Consider the following 20,701-nt stretch of genomic DNA (forward strand, 5'->3'; position numbering starts at 1 on the left):
CACATTCCTTTATATAGTCATTGAACTTGGTACTAAGATACTCTTCACCTCTATCAGATCGAAGCATATTTATCTTCTTGCCCAACTAATTCTCTACCTCATGCTTAAACTCTTTGAACTTTTCAAAGGTTTCCGACTTATGCTTGATTAAGCAGATATAGCCATGCCTTCTATAATCATCAGTAAGCATCACATAGTAGCGATTCACATCCCTTGTGATAGATCTGAATGGTTTACATACATCAATATGGATGAGGGCCAATAAATATTCAGCTCTTTAGTGCTCATGAAAGGTGATTTGGTCATCTTTCCCAACAAACAAGACTTGCATTCATCATCTGATTTTAGGTTAAAATGTTCCAACACACCATCCTTTTGGAGTTGGGCGATGTGTTTCTTATTGATGTAACCAAGACGATAATGCCATAAGCATGTTTTGTCTAAACTATTATAAGAATCAATGTTATAAACATTATTATCTAATTCATTAATACAAAAAAAATAGTTTCATACACACCATCACAAGGATAAGCTTTGAAAATTAATGCACCATCACGATAAACATAAATTGTACCATCATTATTATCAAAAACATAATAAAATCCTTGTCTAAATAAAGCATGAAATGAAATAATGTTTCGCGCCATTTTTGGCGACCAACAACAATTGTTTAAATCAACCCTAACACTATCAAAGACGAGCTCATAAGTCCCAATCTTGGTAACAACCAACTTTTGCCTATTTCCCATGATTAGGTTCAACTTCCCATGCTTGATCTCTTCACTTTCCTTTAGCCCTTGCATATCAAAACAAATATGGAAACTACATCCCGTATTAAGGACCATAGATTTGAAATACAATTGTTACTGATTTGAATAGAGTGTGTAATTGAAAAGCTAGACACCTTTCCCTTAGATTCTTTCACTTCTTGGAGTTACTTGGGGAATGTTCTTCTCCAATGTCCTTTTCACCCACAATGAAAGCACACAACCTCTTTTGGGTCCGCAACAGGAGAAGTATCAAATTTGGCCCTTCCTTTTGACCCACTGGATTCTCCTATGTGGGCTTTCTCTTTCCACTTGGGTTGGGAATGGACATTTCTCTTCTTGTCCTTTCCTTGTTAGATGTCCATGATTGGGGCAGTTGCAACACTATTGGAATGAGACTTATTCATTCTTGCTTCAGTTGTCTGCAATAGATTATGAAGCTCAATCAACGTGGTCTCATTATTGTTTAGAGGATATGTCAGGAGGAAGCGATAATAACTATTGGGAAAGGAGTATAACATCATGTTAATGGCAAGTTCCTTATCAAAGTTCACATTGTGCTTCTCCAATCATTTTACGTGCCTCTGCATTTTCTGCACATAAGTGCACACAAATTCCCCATCTTTCAATTTGCAAGCCATAAGGGCCTAAACGACTCCGTAGCTCTCTTGTCTAGATTTCTTGAGAAACATGTTAGATAGAGAATGGTTCATATGATAGGGACACTAGTACTCATAGGTATCTGGAGCTCAGGTTCATGGTTGCAATCATAATGCAAGCAACCTTTGTTGCATTGTCAAAGTGTTGGTTATATTCAACTAATTATTTAGGAGTAACAGATTATTTGTCAATTTCATGAAATGGAGTGTCAAGAACATAATCTTTGTTCTCATATCTCAATGTAATTTTCAAATTTTGCAACCAGTCCATGTAGTTGGGAACATGTAGTCCCACATTAGTGTATCGGTTAACCACCCATGCTCCACTAACGACTAGCAAAGAAATGATTTCCATTTTTGTGGACTAGAATACAATTTCACATTTTTTCCAAAATAACTAGAGTGCGATTTTAGAATGTTCTAGTCCTTCATACATCATACTTTTAATGTGATTATTCCATATCAAACCCTTTCGGCTAATGACCCTCCACCACACAAAGAAGTGGTGGGTGAAAAGGACACCCATTCAACGGTCATTTAATAGGTCGTTTCCTTATACCTCTCTTAGAGTGTGGCTTCGTGAATAAGGCCTACTATTGATTCGACTGGATGTTTTAATAATACATATAGGTACTCTTATACATATGTATAGGGTATATTTTAAACTTTTGAAAATGTGACAACCCGAAATTTATCCCGTTATTTAAACCCGAATCCGTTAATAAAATTTAATTTTTATTAAATTTTTCCTTTAACTTCTCGGGTCTAATTAAATATTCCAAACTCAATGCGATCGAGGTTTGGGTCCAAGAACGAACTTTTCCGAGTCAAAGCATAAAAATCCAGGCCAAACACCCCTTCGAAAGGAGTGTATGACCACAAACTCTAGTTTACGACTGTACACCCCCACCCTACCCCTGGCCGTAAACTCACCCCTATATAAGGGATGAGTGGCCTTCATTTCAACCTTTACGCACTCTAAGGACTTTCTCTCTCTACTCTCTCTCTCTCTCTACAGTTTTCAAAATTGCTCAAGAATCCTCAAAGTTGTAAGTTATTCTTCACTTTGCTTGTGTTTATATCTCATTTCTAGTGCTGAATCCATGTTTATCCCATTGAATTTCATCCTTTTTCTAGATTTTATCTATCACCAAGAACACACACTAGTGTTTGGTGGCTAAAAACCTCATTTCAAGCCTCTTACAGTAAGTAACTACCATCTATGCTTGATATCTACTAGAAATCATTGGTTTTTCACCTAGAAATTGACCCAAATCATGAACACGAAATGGGTTTACGGCCGTAAACCCATGTGTACGGCCGTACACCCTTTAATGGCCATAAACTCCATTTTTGGTCGATTATTGGCCTTTAAACCCTACTTTGAGCTGTGCACAAGGCTTATAACACTTCCAAGAGGCTAGAAAGGACCTTTAAACACCAAAAATCGTACCTTTCACCAAGTGTTTATGGCCGTAAACCCTTGGTCCGTAAATCCATGGACCGTAAACTCTTAGGTCGTAAACCTTGTTGAACCGCAAACCCATGACTGTACACTCCATATTACGACCACAAACTCCCTATTTTCAATCCCGTGTGATTCTAACACTTAGTTTCAAGTGTTTCCTAGTCCTTAAGGTGAATTCCTTCCATAACATATAGTGTTATGTCCACATCTAACACATATATGTGCATTTATATGTTAAGTAGGATCCGTTTGTGTCCAAAGCATTGTCTGATGCCCAACAACTCCTATTGATTAACACTCGAATCCCACGTCAAACTGTGAGTTCATACCCCTACGCTTTTACTAATTTTAAAACATTTTCAGGGGGAATACAAGCCAAACATAAAGGTTTTCATAACTTAAAAACTTATGCAATTACAACGGTTTTACATCAAACATTTAGATATGTTATCCCTTTTGTAATTTGCGGAGCATAAGGGATGTTTTTCTAAACATAATTGCATAGTTTTTCAGAACAGTATATGATCACAAGTTACCATTCAAACTATAATAGGTATAGTTTGGGGATTTCATTACCAGTCTTACAAGTTCAAACTACGTACAAAGTCAAACATATAAACTATGAAAAATTTAGTTTATCCATTACTACATTTAGATAACAAGAGTATCTTACTAAATAATTATTTTTTGTATAATTATTTATATTCTACACCGTTACAAACAATTTCAAACTCGAGAACAACCGAACCACACGTAAACTAGTTAATATAGGATTGTGAGACCTATCTTTGTTATGCCCTTCGGGGTACCAGTAAATCCTCACCTTTAGTATAATAAGAGTCTCCTGGAGGGAGAGTGTGAAATTTGTGAATAGATCTATCCGAGACTGACAATCCCACACCTGAACTGTTAGCTACAGGTAGGCGGGCACGCCTGGGGTGGCAAATTTTGTAATCGTACGACGCCTGAAGAAACGTCAAGGAGGTTATTAGTCATTTATCATGGTTATACGACTCACAATAAGTATAAACTAACCTTTGTTTACGGGATTTGTTCAATAGTTTTATTTTAATTAATGAAACTACATATCTACTTACTGGAGGGTATTCCAGGGATCCTACTATTGGTTTTATTTGAGTATTAAAACTACTATACATACTGGTGGTAGCCAGACTTTTCAAACATATCATACACTACATACTGGTGGTAGCCAGGCTTTTCGAACAGATCATACTTTTCGTATAGTAACCAACAAGCATGTTAGAAAATATTGGATTTTCTTGGAAAGCATGCACACAAATTTCAGAACTTGATAACAATGGTTTTCGATACAAACGACATCTTACTTATAATGAAAAGAAACCATTTGTACAAATTCAGTGACTAGTTTTCAATACAAAAACATGCTTATGTACTCACCAGCTTTATCCTGATACGTTTTCAAAACCGCTTGTATTCTCAGGGCAACAATAGACAGGTACCCTCGCCAGCTTTTGGAGAAGACGGAGCATTTTTGAGTATCGTCTTTATCTTTTGTTATATTTTGATGTACACAAACTATGATTTCAACAGATGTAAATATTCTTAATGTAATGTAATGGTTGTGTTTACTTTGATTGCTATGATACGATTATTGTGATACTACGCATGACGTTGCCCGCCCCCGGACGTTTTCGCCGTTATTTCTGACGGTTCGGGGGTGTGACAGAAAATACAAGGTTCAAATCATATTAATTCAATTAACATTTAATAATTAATATTTTAATATGACTTAAGAGTTATCTATTAATTATAATTTTAATTAGTTTTCTTAATCTTATAAGGATAATTATATTATCATATAATGGATAATTATCTTATTTAATATTCCTTCTATATTCAAATTAGGATTCTCAAATATATAGATGATATATTTAGATTTTATACATTTACAATAATGTACATTAAATAGTAATTATCCTATCTTTTGAATTAAGTTAAGAAAATCCGGATATCGCACTCCAAATAGATTTCACATCGTGACATAGGACTGGCCACAACGTGACGAAGCAGATTGACAAATTTTTTGTGTTTTCTGATTTCATCTGTTATGCACAATTAATGTGAAAATCATGTCACTGATACCACTATTGCATAATTTAGGTTACCAATACAATGTGTATGCGAAAAATCTTTTAACACTTAAGGGTAAACGCAATCTAAATTGGATCTATGTCTTTTTCACATCTAATAACAACATACTCATGAAGAACACAACTAAACTCTTTGAATTCAAAATTCATTTTTAGAAAACATACCTCTTGTAGATCCAAACAAGCTAATCAAAATCTTATTGTCTTTTTGAAAAACCTATCTCCAATAATGTGCAAGCGTCTAATGTTTCACACCTACAGTACAAGAAACTCTAATATTGATAGGAGAGAGGTGATATTTTTGTATTTCACTCTTATGAAGAGGTAGTCGAAGATCCAAGGGGTAAAGGCTCCTTTTATAGCTGCCTGACACTGGCGGATTTAGGGGGTTCCGGGGTGGCACCGGCAACCCCTAAATTTTCCGGCCGCAGTGGAAAAATTTTCGAAATTTTTTTATTTTTTTATTTTTTCTACTATCGTGCAACCCCTAATCTTCCCGTGCAACCCCTACTATGAAATGCAGCATCCGCCCCTACTGTCTGGAAAACCTAGAAACTCTAGATTTGAACATATAATAGTAATGTTTCAAATCAGATAATTATCTAGTTTCTTGGTTTTCAAACGGAGGCTTCCAAAACCCTATCAAGGGCTCCCAAAAACTAGCCACCATAAGAGGATTCTAGATCCTCTCCATTGTTCAAATATTCAACAATAAAGCTCAACCTTTTTACCTTTTATTAATTATAATTAAATTAGAATTAATTTTGATTAATTCTTAATTAATTATTTCCATTTCTAATTAGTATATCAGTAACATAATATATTAATAAATCATATATATATATATATATATATATATATATATATATATATATATATATATATATATATATATATATATATATATATATATCTAATCTAATCAATCCAAGCTATTTCTTGGTTATGAGGGCAACCCAAAAGGACTTTACTTTTATTCTTCAACATTGTACCAACTTAGTTAGGACCTTAGACACCTTAATCCAAACGTCTCGCACTTAAATAAGTTGCTAACTACAATTGCAATTACAACTCCAAATGACCAGTAAAGAGTGTTTTCCAAAGACACAATCAAACTATGATTAGATGTTGGTCCTAAGAAAAGTGATCAGCTATACCTTTGTTCTTCTGAATATCTTATAGACATGATACATGGATTTAAATCAATCTATTGTCCGAATTTTGTTTTATGATTTCCCGATTTGTGACGACGTCATTAGACTACTAATTGAACACGTCAATTTAGTCTTGGTTAACATCAAATCACCGAGGGGACCAAATATATCGCTTTTCCTGTTAAGGCAAAAGGAAAGAATAAATTTTGACTATATAATCATCAATTTCACTCACCAAATAATGCATGGAATTCCAGTTTATAACACCTAGTTACCAGATGCATCGTAGAAAACCAATACACGATTGATTTATGAAATCTGACTTATATATCTATGTTTTAAGAATATAAGATGTTATCATATTATAATTACTCGTGATTGAATCCATGAAGTATTCTCTAAGCACGGGCTTAACCAATACTTAAACTCTATTTTCAAAGCACTCATGAATTCTGCAGCAATCCCTATGTTATGTCCAATCCCTACGTACAATCTACAAACGATTCATGACAGTATTAAATCAATACCTACCCCTAAAGTATGGCTAACTGTGGTATTAGAAAACTTAATATTCTATAAGGAAAACATGCAAAGAGATTTTTCAAATTTTAAAATATAATAACCCGTTAAAACATTTATTTCAAAAACCATCTAGTAACATCCATTTGATTAAAAACTTACAATATCATAGTTAAGTTTGCAAAATTGTGAAAATGAACATCATCCATGTGTGTGTATAGTCTTGGCAATATCTTCTCATAAACAACCTGCAAAATGATTAATCCAAAACTGTAAGCATAAAGCTTAGCGAGTTCCCCAATATACCATACTTACAATACGTCCACAAAATATCTCGGCTCTAGTGTCGAGTAATCAAATCTCCTATACATATATGTATATCATTCATATTGGGCCCAACCCTAGGGATATATGGGCCCAACCTCGACTCCATTGCCAGGGACTGAACCATAGTCTCACATACATTTGTTGTGATTCAACCATAGTCTTTGCTATCAATGTTGTGACCCAACCATAATCTTCCCTATCAATGTTATGATCCAACCATAGTCTTTCCTATCAGTGTTGTGATCCAACCACAGTCTTTCATATCGGTGTTGTGATCCAACCACAATCTTCCCTATTAGTGTTGTAATCCAACCACAATCTTTGCTAGTGATGTAATCCAACCACAATATTTCCTATCAATTTATAAAGACGTATGTAGATATGGATCAGATAGACAGTCGAACAGATGACTCACCCGAGAGCGAACAACCAAACAAGAACATCACAATCAGGTATTAGACCAAGATTTCTCGAGTTATCAAACTTAAACTACATAGAACCCAAACTATCACTATCACATAAACATCTAACATAAGCACGTAGCAAGTACTAGTATGTCCATACCCTTAGCAAATAGCCTTTCCTAGTTACCATACTATTGATCACCTCTCAATTAAGTCCTTTGTTGGTCAATCATATATAATTCTAATAACTTGTCTACCGCAGTTACCCTAACCAACATAATCCCAAATAGTACAATAAGATCAACATGCAAAACCATACTAGTATAGCATACAATGACACTAAGTGTTCTATACTACACATATATAAATATGAGTTATCTCAACCACTAACATACTTGTGCTCTACCAACAACTCTATCCTAACATGCAAAGGATATACAATGGGATACGTGTCATATTGAGAGACTCACCTGATTTGCAAGACTGTAGAAGCACAAAAACACTCTATGTAACATCCCATAAATCATAGTAAAAAATTTCATTTTCAAAACCATTTTATAATCCATAAGTCACACAAAACATTGTTTTTGAAAATCCATAATCATAAATCAGAGTATTCCAAAATCATGTATCAATAAAATATCCAAGGATGAAGTGCAGAATCATGCCTTCACCTTACCCTGGTCATCTTATGTACCTGAAACCATAAAATTGCATATTGGGTCCACAACCTCCTATTTGGATTACCCTAGCCCACAATCTCCCGGTTGGATTGCAATTATGGCCCATAATCTCCAGATTAGATTTCCTCGGGTTTGTTGGCTTACAGCACAAAGTGGTATAACCTCAACCAAACCACACTATGTCAACATATGTAACAGATAAACATATAACTAGCAAGTACATGTCATCATACATATCTACCAATATAACATAAAATCAACATAGCATCATCTTATATACCAGGATACATAACCTAGTGGGCCGACTTTGGTTCCTTCGACCCATGAGTATAGTGAGGAGAAACTCACTGGAACCACTTGACAGAAGCCCAACAACTACCTCAGCATCAGAACAACCAACCTAAACATCTTAAAACCAAACCGAGACCAACCCTTAGTCAAATACTCAGTTCTACCCAAGTTTAACCAAAAGTCAAGTCAAAAAGTTAATTGTCCTTGGCAATGGAGTCAGGTCACGTCGTGAGAATGCTATGACAAACAATCATGATTTTGGACACCGTCACGTCGTGAGACTTTCTATGCCATGTCGTGACTTTAGGTCAAAATGGAAAAATCTTCATTAAGTGCTCAATCTCTTTAGATTAAGGTCCATAACCTCATATCTAGTTCCGAAATAGCATCATAATGGATAAAGTTTCACACTTTATCCATTAGGATGGTCCAAACAACCAAGATCTACGCTTTAAGTCTCAAAGGGACCAATAATGCATCATTCTCAGCTAAATCCATTAATTCCAAGTCTCCAACCTTCAGATCTAAATCAACATGATGTTTAGATGGATAAAATTTCTAAGTTTATCCATAATAAAGTCCCAAATTTTCAAGATCTAAAATTTAATACACCAAAATGGCCTAAATGGCCAAAATAACTTAAATGGCTAAAAGGGAAGGCAAAAGATCAAAACTTTCCTAGTCCATGAGGTCCAAGAAAACATTATGAACTGATCAAAAGGTGTTGGAGTCTAGATCTGAAACATACAATATTCTTGGGACCTTGGAGAGTTATAAAGTTGCAAAATTTATTCCTAACTGTCACTCAAAACTCATTAAAATGGACCAAAACACCAAATGCACTTAGATCCACAGATGAAAGTAATAAAGCATGGAACTTATAACTTACAAAGGTCTAGATGATAGATGAAAGTTGAGCTCTCAATTGCCAAGCTTCAAGGATCAATCTTGCATGAATACATTGCTCTAAAACCACCAAAAAATCTAAAAATAGATGAGAGAGGAGGAGGGGGATTAAATCTTGAAAAATGAGGCAAGAGTTTCACCTAGGAGGTTCTAGATATGATGGAGGATAAGAAAATACCCTAAAACATAAATCCTTACCTTTAAATACCTTAGTGGGCATTGGGCTTCACATTTCTCATGTTGTGAGAATATATTCTCACCTTGTGAGGACTCTCACGTCGTAAGAATTACTTCTCACCTCGTGAGAACGAGTTTTCACCCAATTTCACTCCAACTTCAAACAACCATAACATCTTCGTTTTAACTCCATTTTCGAATTTCTTTATATAAAAGGAAAGGTATTGACGAGCCCCACAATCCTATCTAATTACTTTAGACTTAATATATGTCTCATTAAAACCATAATCCATGCAAGAAGCCCAAAATATTATTTTTCCAATTTTACCAATTTTCTTCCAAGTACAAATTGAAGGCTTTCATCACTTATCCAACATTATCATCATTCAATAAGGTCTAAACCTCATTCCCTTCAAGCACAAGGCTTTTGCTTGATCCATTTAGTGTCCACAATCCCGAAATAAGGAACTTCTTGAAACAGGATGCTACACTTTAACCCCTTGCACCGATTAATCCCTCGAAATGACTAACATCCAAAATAAATAAATCCTTAATTAACACCCAAATCCTCCAAGTTTAACCCAAAGTCAAACTAGTCAAAGGTCCACATGGATAACGGTCAACTTAGTCAAAGCCAACGTCATGTCGTGACCATTCCTTGGTCACTTAGTGAGGATGAAAAGATAGAATAATCATGATTATGGGCAATGTCACGTCGTGACAAATCCTATGTCACATTGTGACTTTTGGTCAGATAGCCAATATCTTCATTCAATGCTTAATTCCTTCAGACCAAGTCTCATACCCTCATATCTAGTTCCTTTCACTAACTTAATGGATAAAGTTTACACTTTATCCATTAGGACTCCATCCAAAGCTAGATCTACAGCCCTAAGTCCATTAAGTCCTTAATATGACCCTAACTTGCTCATGACCCAAAATAGCTCCAAACATAACTCATTTATCATTCTTAGAAACCTAAGGATCATTTGAGAGTCACAACAAGCTCTAGAGTTCCTGAAACTTCAAGAGGATTCATGGAAGGGACCACAACATCTAAATCAGCCCAAACTTGAAATAAGAAGAACAAGGATCAATATGTGAACTTTATGCCTCCAACTACTCCAAAGTATGAAGGAAATGAAGGAACCAAGCTAGGTCCTTCCTTCCTTGCACTAGAATGAACTTCCTTCTTCTTCAAGTTTCACCAAAAGCCAAGAACAAGACCTTCAATTGTAACATCCCAAAATCATAATAAATTTTTTCATCTTTAGCTAAAGAGAAATCATTTTTTTTATTCAAACCCAAGTCATAAAAATCTAAGATCAAGTACAAATGTTCCCAAAATCAATGCATCGTAACATCTCCAAAGCATATCACCAAGGATGTGTACGATCATGCCTTTTCTTTTCCCCAGTCATCTGAAGTACCTAAAACATATAAATTAATTGTAAGCCAAAGCTTATTAAGTTGCCCCAAATTACCACACACAACCGATACAAATAACAACATGCATATATGAGCCTTCAGCCTGACTGGCCCGCCTCGCAGGACCTACATCCTATCTAGACCGCTTTATGGACCTTCAGCATGACTGGACAGCCTTGTAAACCTTCATTCTATCCAGACTACCCTAGGTATCTTGGCCTTCAGCACAAAGTAGGATCGCCTCAACCAAACAATCATAATATGTCGACATAAGCAATAACAATCAATAACCAACAATACAGGTAATCATCTATATCTGCCAATCTAACGCATACTCAGTGAACACAGGTAATCATACAAATATACCAGTCTAACACATACTCAACATAACATCAATATGATATACCAGGATATATAATCCAGTGGGCCGACACTGGTGCCTTCGACCCATAAGTACAATGATGAAAAACTCACCTCACAGTCTGAAATGATAGCAGAATAGAACGTTGCTCTAAGAGCCAACTCTATAGATCACCTATACCAAATAATAACACAGCGTCAAAATTTTGCTCAAAATACCCAAAATAGCCCTAGATCAAACGTGGTCAAAGTCAACGATTAACGATCAACTTGGTCAAAGTCAACGGTCAACAATTAAAAGTCAAAGTCAAAGTCAAAGTCAAAGTCAAATGCAGTTAATCACCATATCATGGCCTTCCTTGGCCACAAATCGACAAAACAAACGTCTTTAGCCGAGTTTCTAGGCCGTGGCACCTAGGCCATCCCATAGGCACTAGGCTCCCAACAACTTAATGGGTTAAGTCAATTTATTTGATCCTAAGGGTTCCAAATCCCAAATCGGGTCCATTCGAAGGTCCAAGTGGATAAAGTTTCCAACTTTATCCATTTAAACCCTCTAAGAGATAGAGATCTCATTTTTAGATTTAAATAGGGCAAAATCATAACTTGGCTTAACCCATTAAGCACTTTCCCTTGAAGAGTACTAGAACCCCATTTCAAGAATGAATCAAGCATCAAATGACAACATAAAAATCCTTACTTTCTAGACATGCATGTCCAATGCATGTATTGGACTTTATTAGGTCGAAATGAGGGTTTTTGTCCAAATCTCCCATGCATGATGCTAAAACTTAATACTACTCCAAATCCAAAGTGTCAAAAGGCCTAAAATGGCATGGACATTCATAAAGTTGCAAATTATATGAGATCCCACCACCCAATGATCAAGAACATGAAGATTAAGAGACAAAATAGCTAGATCTATTCACATAAAGCATAAATGTTCGATTTTTAGAGGACTTACAAGAGTCCAATAGGTTGCTACAACAAGGGTGATAGCTTTCATGTAGATTCTAGTCTCACTTCTTCTTCTTCATTTCTTCAATGGCTTCAAAAAGCACCAAAACAAGGTTCAAACAAAGGAGGGAAGGATTATGTTTTTCAAACTTTCTCAGAGGATTATGGAGGATGAGGGTGATCAAACCCTAGCCTCCCCAATCCTTTAAATAGGGAGCACAACTCGGAAATATGATTTTGTCATTTGCTAGCAGCTACACTCTGGTTATATGCTGCCACGTCATGGCCATATGTTGCCACGTCGTGGCGGCCTTAAACAAGCTCGTGGTTTTCTTAAAGCATCACGTCGTGGCGCCTTCCTCCACGTCGTGGCAACCTTAATGCTTAATATTACTGAATTACTTCGGGATCTGGATGTTACAATTTTCCACCACTTGAAGAAGACTCCATCCTCAAAGTCTGATGCTGAAAATAACTCAGTGTAGTGCTCCCGTGTCTCTGCCTCAAGTTCCCAACTCCATTTAGATGCCTTTTGATGTTGCCATTGAACTTTTACCAATTGTAATATTCCGTTTAATAAATAAATAGATAGATAAAAATTAATAATTGATTAATAGCCCTAAATCCATAATAATTTATCAGTGTTAGCCATTAGAATTTAAATGATATTGTTTTTAAAATTCCTGGATCAATATTGAAACATTTTGACTCAAATTGTGATGACTTTTGGATGCTAGGGGCTGTTTGGTAATTTGTGGGCTAAGTTTGAAAAAAATATTGTGGCGAGGGACCTAATTTGGAAAAAAGTGAAATAAGTTTGAAAGAGACATGGGATAAACTAGGTGCCCCACTCCCCCTCATTTTGAGGATGCAACCCTAACTCATTTTTCCTCCGGATGCCACCATCTTTGGAACACTCTCATCCGCCACCTGCTACTTCGTCGTTGGACATTGACCGCCACAGCCCGTTGCCGGTGACATCGTGAGCAGACAGGAGAGTCGCCGAAGACCAAAAATGGAGTTGTGAACGTCGATGCGTGGGTTGTGAGCGACTGGAGATGTTTTCGCCGCTGTGCTACTTGCATGAAGATGAAGCAATCTTCGGATGACGTGACTGCCTTTGTTGCTATTCCGGTTCTCTTCTTCCTTTCCACTTTCTTCCATCATTGTGTCGTCGTTGCCCCTCCGACATCTATTCCTTAGTCGCTATCTCATGACTGTCATACGCCACCGCAAGGGTGGTTGTGTTTGGGTGCGTATTCGGTGTTGAACTCGTGTTTGAGTATATGTGTGCGTGTTGGTGTGTATTGCTGGCAGGGAATCGAATATAACCCATCATCACCACCGTGAGGTTGTGGCTATCATTTTCAACAACCGCTTGTCGCCGTGTGGTTGGTTGTGTGTGTCGTATGCTGTGTCTGTGTGCGTCTCCTCTATGATGAGATGCTGTTTGGGAGGTCTTGGATAGAGAAAAATCAAGGAAAACCACCCCCTCCCACCACCACTGTGAGGCGGTGGTTGCCGCAGTTTGCCGTTGTCGGCTACCACCGCCCGAGGTGGCAGTGGGTGGTGCCCGACCTAGTGAAACTCTAATTAGCCTAAAACTTAACCATTGGTCTAAGTGGCATGTGTTTGGGTTGGAAACCCTAATTAGGGTTTATAAAACTCTAATCATGGAGACTTTTGTTTGGGACTTGCTGGGACCCGCGTTTTGGACTGTTGGATTGGAATAATGAATTATGCCCGACCATATTCTATGTTTTACCTAGTAGATTGATGGACTTAATGGATTAAGTCCTTAATGGGTTAAGTGTTTTTACTTAACCCTAATCGTCATTTTATGTGAGAACCCTAACTTTGTTTGGGCTTTATTTTGGGCTTTTCTTTGGGTTTAGGTGTTTGGGTTCTTGTTGGGACATCTGAGAACAAGTGAATGGACTAGGATATTTGGATGGGCTTTAGGGTAAGGCCCATGTAATGTGTTGGGGCCCAATTTGGAAAATTGGGCCATATGTTAGGCCTTGGTTGATTGCTTGGCTTTTGGGCCTTCAAAGAGTAAGTTTGGGCCTTATGCTTGGATCAAGCTAGGTTGGGGTAAAATAGTCTTTTTACCCCAATTATGGATTTATGGTAGTATGGATCAAGCTAGGCCTTCAAAGTGTAAGTTTTCCTATTGTATGAGCTTGTAGATTTTCATGCTAGTTCTGATTAGCTAGTGATAAGTTGGCATGTTATGTGATTCCTGGTAGCCTAGGAAGCATAGGATGATATATTGGGTTCGATTTGCATGTATGGACAGTCAGTACCGGGAGTGGGAACTCCTAGTATGAGTTGTAGTATGTGGGATTAGAGTGACACTTCTCGAATGTTGCTTCCTTTGTGCTTTGTGGAACTCCTAGGTGATGAGGTTCAGTTACTACGTGAATATGCCAAGTCACATGTAACAAAGGTTGGATAATCTCAAAGTGACGGATTTGACTCTATTGCGCAACTCTTGTTTGATTTCAACCGTTGTAGGGACGAGTGTATTACTCGAAGGGTTATCTAAGCTTGGTTGCGTGTGATTGTATTAATGAGGTAGGTGACTGACACTATGGAAAGTTTTCAACAGTTGATCGCAGCATGAGATCGGGAAACTAGGAAAGCCTTGGGATTGCTTCAGTGGGTTCCGTTGTATTGGGTCGCGAGTTTTTGGTGTACGGATTTGAGGAGGTGACTTGGAGGATTCGATAGGATTCTTGAGGAAAGTATTGATAGGTGTGGAAGGTATTATTGGTCCCATACTACTGAAAGCACAAGATCCACACTCGAATCAGGGAGAGTCTTGGAGAATGTAGGAATCCTTTAGGATAAGGACTCTTCGGTATATTCGGATATGTTGCGTGTTGTCTCAACGTGGTATGGAGCACTCAGGAATGGGGTTCAGATTTTTTGTTCAGGCTCAGCAGCAGGTATTGAGTCGATCGATACGCGGTCGTGGGAGTTCATCTCATCAGAGATTACCCGTGGTGTTTCGGTCTAGACATTGGTGATATTTGGTTCGTCCAAGGAAGATATTTTGGAGCTTTTGGATGTCATCTCGGGGCCTTTAGGTTGAGGTTGTATTAGGGCAATTGGGAACTGGTCTGGAGTCCAAAACTTGTGAATTATCAGAATCCTTTAGGGAGGAGGACCTTGTGGTTAATTCTTGTTATCTGGAATCAAAAGGGGATGTCAGGATTTCTTCGGGTGCTTTTGAGAGGATGTCATCTTCTGTTCTCTTCAGGATTGATATCGGTAATTTATTCTTCATTGGAATTTTGCTGGTTTGGGATAATTATATCTCGGATCGATTCTCAGGTATTGTTGGAAATTTTATTATCAAGGATTAGCATATGCCATTCTGCATGCTAGGAGTCTTTGATGAATCTTCAGATGGTCGTATCTCGTGGAGTGGGGTCCATATGGTCCGTTGTTGTTCCTAGTCTTTGTCGGGATCAGTTAGGGAGTATTGCTTAGAGGATCTTTCGTTAATGGGATAGTTCTCCACTGAAGTCAGGCTTCAATGGTTCTATCATCTGTTCTAGTATGATTGGCAGTTTGCCTATGGGAGAACTTTGGAGTTCAAGGCACTATCGTTGCTAGGAAAGGAATGGTAGCAGGAAGATAGTGGTGTCAATTGTCTGAATTGTTTGATCACTGAACATGTCAAGGGAATTGTATCTTTCATTGACTAAAGTCGGTTAGAGTTTAGTGATTTATTGAGGATTGCAATTAGAGTGGAGGTTTGCCAGTGCATGGAAGGGGTTATGGTTCTTAGTCGCAGGCATATGAACTCAAGGAATAGGTGTGGTATCATGGGAGATGATTTGGATCATCAGACTTGTTAAGGTCTCAAGAGTATTCTTCCGGATTCCAAGAGTTGTGCAATCGTTGAGATTGGCTAGTAATGGAACACTAGTTTTGGTAAGCGCATGGCATAGACAGTTCATGTTATATGAGGTTTGATGGTTTGGGAATCCATCAGACATATGGGATGAGAGAGCTTTGTCGAATCCAAGTGGGGAGATCAAATTTCCGCGAGTTTTATCAAGTGTGGAACTAGGACAAGTTTCACATTGTGGTCAAGAATAGAGACGAACCAAGTGGCCATTTAGATTGAGGTGGTGTAAGTGGGAGTTCAAGGAACTCCCAACAGCTGGTTGACATCTTCTTGTGACGCATAGTAGGTTTATGGATGGATCCATATCGAGGGTCTTGTTAGAGCCTCGTTGCATGTTCTTGCCAGATGAGGGTTTCGGAATTCGAAGTATTACCCGGGCACCTGGTTGGATGTGGGTTTCAACTCAGGTGTATGGGGTTGTGATGGTTAAAGGGTGGTAAGGCCATGGGTGGTAACCACGGTCGATTTGAAGCATTGTAAGACTGCATTGGGATTGTAGAATTCACCAGGATGAAGTAGACAAACATTGGCGATGCTCATAAGTGTAAAGGGGAAATCAGTTACTCCTTTGGCACGCCGTCCAGGACTGCCGAGGAGCATTTCTCTTTTTTTTAGGACAATTAGGGTCCAAGGTGGAGCTGGGCCTGTGTAGCCCTAGTTGGGGTGGGACCGTAGGCGAGGCTCATGTGATTTTGCCAATATAGGTGGGACCTGGTCGAGACCGTTGGGTTAAGGATTTGGATCTTAAATAGCAGAATTTGGTGGGTGGTTAGTGTGTGTCGCAGAGAGGTTTATAGGCTAGGTAGCCTTGTTATTTGTGTTGGATATAATGTCTAAGTCCATAACTATATTTGGTATGTACTTGACCCGACCCGACTTGGTCTATTTGGGTTTCACTTCACCCGAGCAATTTATGGATAATCTTTGGAGAATAGTATAAGTTATGATTTATTAATGTATTATAAGTTCTAATATATTAATATAAGATCGTATTATTTAATTAGTATTGATCTATAATTAATCTAGGATTAATTTAGAGATCAAAAGTATTACTAAGTAAATATGGGCTCTTATATTTATATAGTGTGGGCTAATGCTTATTTGGAATGGGCTAGGCTTGCATGGAAAGTCCATGGATACTCCATGGAGCTTTAACCCATGGACATCAAGGAAATGAAGAGACATGGGTATTAGGGTTTACATGGATGTAACCCTAATTCACCGCACTATATAAATGAGGCTTTGGTTCTTGAAATCACACTAGTTGAGGTGAGTAAAGCAAGAGGGCCGATTTCAAGATAGTTGTGACTATTCTCTCAAAGTTCCAAGTTTGTGGTGATTTGTGATTTCCATTTGAGGCATCCACACTATTGGTGCTAGGCTCTAAAACTACAACTACAAGATAAGTATTTCTACTAGCTTTATTTGATTCAAGTTCCCCATGCCATGCTAGATAGGATATGAACCTTGGAAAAATGATTATTTGCATGTATCTTAGACAAACATAGATCCAAGGTTTATTAGGGTTGCATGTACACTTAGGAAGTGTTAGAATCCTCAAAACCCATCGGTGGTATCAGAGCCTAGGCTTGTTTGTATGATACTTGATGCAAAACTTGTTTTTCAAAAACCTAAAACTGTACAGACTATAAAACTCGACGAGTTCTGCCCAAAAACTCGTCGAGTTCATGAGTTAACACATGAACTCGACGAGTTCCTTAGGGAACTCAACGAGTTTAGCTTGCAGAATGCAATTTCTCATGTGTTGTTGCTGGAAATGGACTAGAAACATTACCCTAAACTGTTTTGGTGTTATAAAACTTGTTTTAGATGGTGTAATGTTTATGCTAATCCATTTACATTGGCTATAATAAAAAATTACAAGTTTTATGAGTAATTTATGATTCTTGAAATGTTCGTATTCATGTTCTTCAACTTATGAAGATTAGATGATCATATGAATTGTTTGTAACCTACTTGGTAGTTTAATTTTTGATCATAATGTGTTTTAATGGAGTCCATAACTTGTCCTCAAGTTATGGAAAACCAAAAGTCACTTTGCTTTAAAACCATTAAAAGAACACATGGGTTATAAAAATGAAGAGTCTTCAATTTTAATACTCAATTAACTTCATAAGTTATAAGAAATGAAAAGTTATGAAAGTTTACAAAAACTTACCCTCAAGTTTTGGAACAAGTAAAGTCATATTAAAACTTTCGTTCCAACCCTTAGAATTTTAAAAGTTAAAATTCAACCCTTATACTTATAATTTTATAAGTTAATAATAGTATATATATATATATATATATATATATATATATATATATATATATATATATATATATATATATATATATATATGTATAAGATCAAATTCGTCTTACCGCTAGTACGCCTCATTCGCGAAGCTAGTCTATAAGGTGGGTATAAGGTTGTTTCCTATAAAATGGCAACTTACTAGGTGTCCACTCTCACCCACTGCTTGCTAGACTGGTGGAGGGTCGTTAGCCGAACGGGTAGGACAAGGACTTATAAATTCTCATTAAAAGTATAATGATAGTAGTAAAGTAACTAAACTTTATTGAATTCCCAATCTTAGTTATTTTAGGAAAATGTGAATAAGGTGCTAATCCATGAAATTACACTTTACACTTTGTTTAAGTCGTGAGTGGAGTGTGTGTGGTTAACCGGCACACCAACTTGAACTTAACAAGGTAGGTAAAGGGTGACTTAATTTTTATCATAGTATCGATGGAGCGTGTGTGGTTAACCGGCACATCGATTGAGGGGTAATACATTAAGGGTACCAAGTAATTTGCATGGTTACTTCACACCTTGTTTTGTGATCCTCGGCATCCCAGTCACAAAACTTGAAGGGCACACTCGAGATTGAAACATGCCATTGAAGAAAGTTCAATGAATCTCAAAGAATCTAGGAGTTTCTAAACCAATTAAAATCTAATTAAAATTTTGTTTTTTCATGGCGGAAATTAGTAAATCGTCATTCACCTACCTTCAAATATCCTATAGCTTAGATTACGGCATCCCTCTTCTAAGTTATAAAATATTGTGTTGGGTCCTAGCCTTAATACTACATTTGGGTGTTTTATTAAGGACTATCTGTAAATCTAATCTAATCTATTCCCTCTTCCTTTCAGATGTCTTCCAATAACAATGCTTCTGGCTCTACCCTACTAGCTCTTTCTCTCTCATGAATCTTTGTGGGAGAGTCATCTTCGATGGATCAAACTTTACTAATTGGGTCAGGAACATCAGGATGGTCACTCGGTATGAGAATAAAGAATATGTTCTCGACAAGGAGCTAAAGGTATCCGAGCCAACTGCTACCCCTGAAGAGCTTGCTGAATATGAGGTACATGAAAGGGATGCTACAAAAAGTAGCATGCATCATGATGGCCACCATGACAGCCAAGCTCCAAAAGTCCTACGAGGACTATTATCCTTTGAAGATGCACCAGGATTTGATGGACCGTTACCATCAAAGTGCACGTCAAGAGCGATATGAAATAATCTCCTCCATGATAACAACCCGAATGAAGGATGGTGAACCCATCACGGGCCACATGCAGAAAATGCAAAGGTATATAGATCGTTTACTGAAGCTGAATGTGAACTTCCCCGAGGAGTTAGCAATAGACATCATTTTGCACTCCTTACCATCGTGTTATGATCAATTTCGCATGACATATCATATGAACAAGGAAGAATTCACCCTCAGCAAACTTCAGGGACTCTTGAAGACCACAGAAACTGGTCTAAAGGGTAAGTCGGTTGTTACTACTCCTACTCCTACTCCTGCTGCGGCCAATGTCTTGGCAATCGGGCATGGCAAAGGGAAGAAGAGAAATAACCCTTCTATGGGTACCAAGGGTAAGACCCTTGAAGGATCCTCTTCAAGAAAAAACAAGAAAGGTTTTGTCACTCCTTCTGCTAACCCTAATGAGACTGAATGCTTCTATTGTCATGAAAAGTCGCACTAGAAGCGAAACTGCCCAAAGTACCAGCAAGATGTGAAGGATGGGAAAGTAAAACCCAACCATGAAGGTATATACACTATATTGTCTAATAACTCACCTCATTCTAAGTCTTGGGTTCTTGACACAGGTTGTGGTATCCACATATGTTGTGATTTGCAGGGACTAAGAAGAAGTGGGAATGTGGAGCAGGGAAAGATAACTTGATCATGGGAAACAGGAAAGCTTCACCTGTCACCAAGATAGGAGTTTATTCCTTAGTGCTAAATAGTGGGTTTACATTAGATTTGAATAAGTGTTATTATTCGCCAGAAATGGCAAGAAATGTTATTTCCTTTCATGCATTGTATAAACAAGGTTTTACCTTTTATTTTGATAATAATAATGGTAGTATTGATGCTTTCTTTAATAATGTTCATTATTTTAAAGCATTACCTTGTGATAGCGTGTATGAAACTGTATATGTTGTAGATAATCTAGGAAATCATGTATTGTATATTGACTCTTCCACTAGCTGAGATAAAGCATCTTTATGGCATTGGCATCTTGGA

This window comes from Lactuca saligna, chromosome 5 (assembly GCF_052625555.1).
Source record: "Lactuca saligna cultivar CGN05327 chromosome 5, ASM5262555v1, whole genome shotgun sequence".
NCBI lineage: Eukaryota > Viridiplantae > Streptophyta > Magnoliopsida > Asterales > Asteraceae > Lactuca > Lactuca saligna.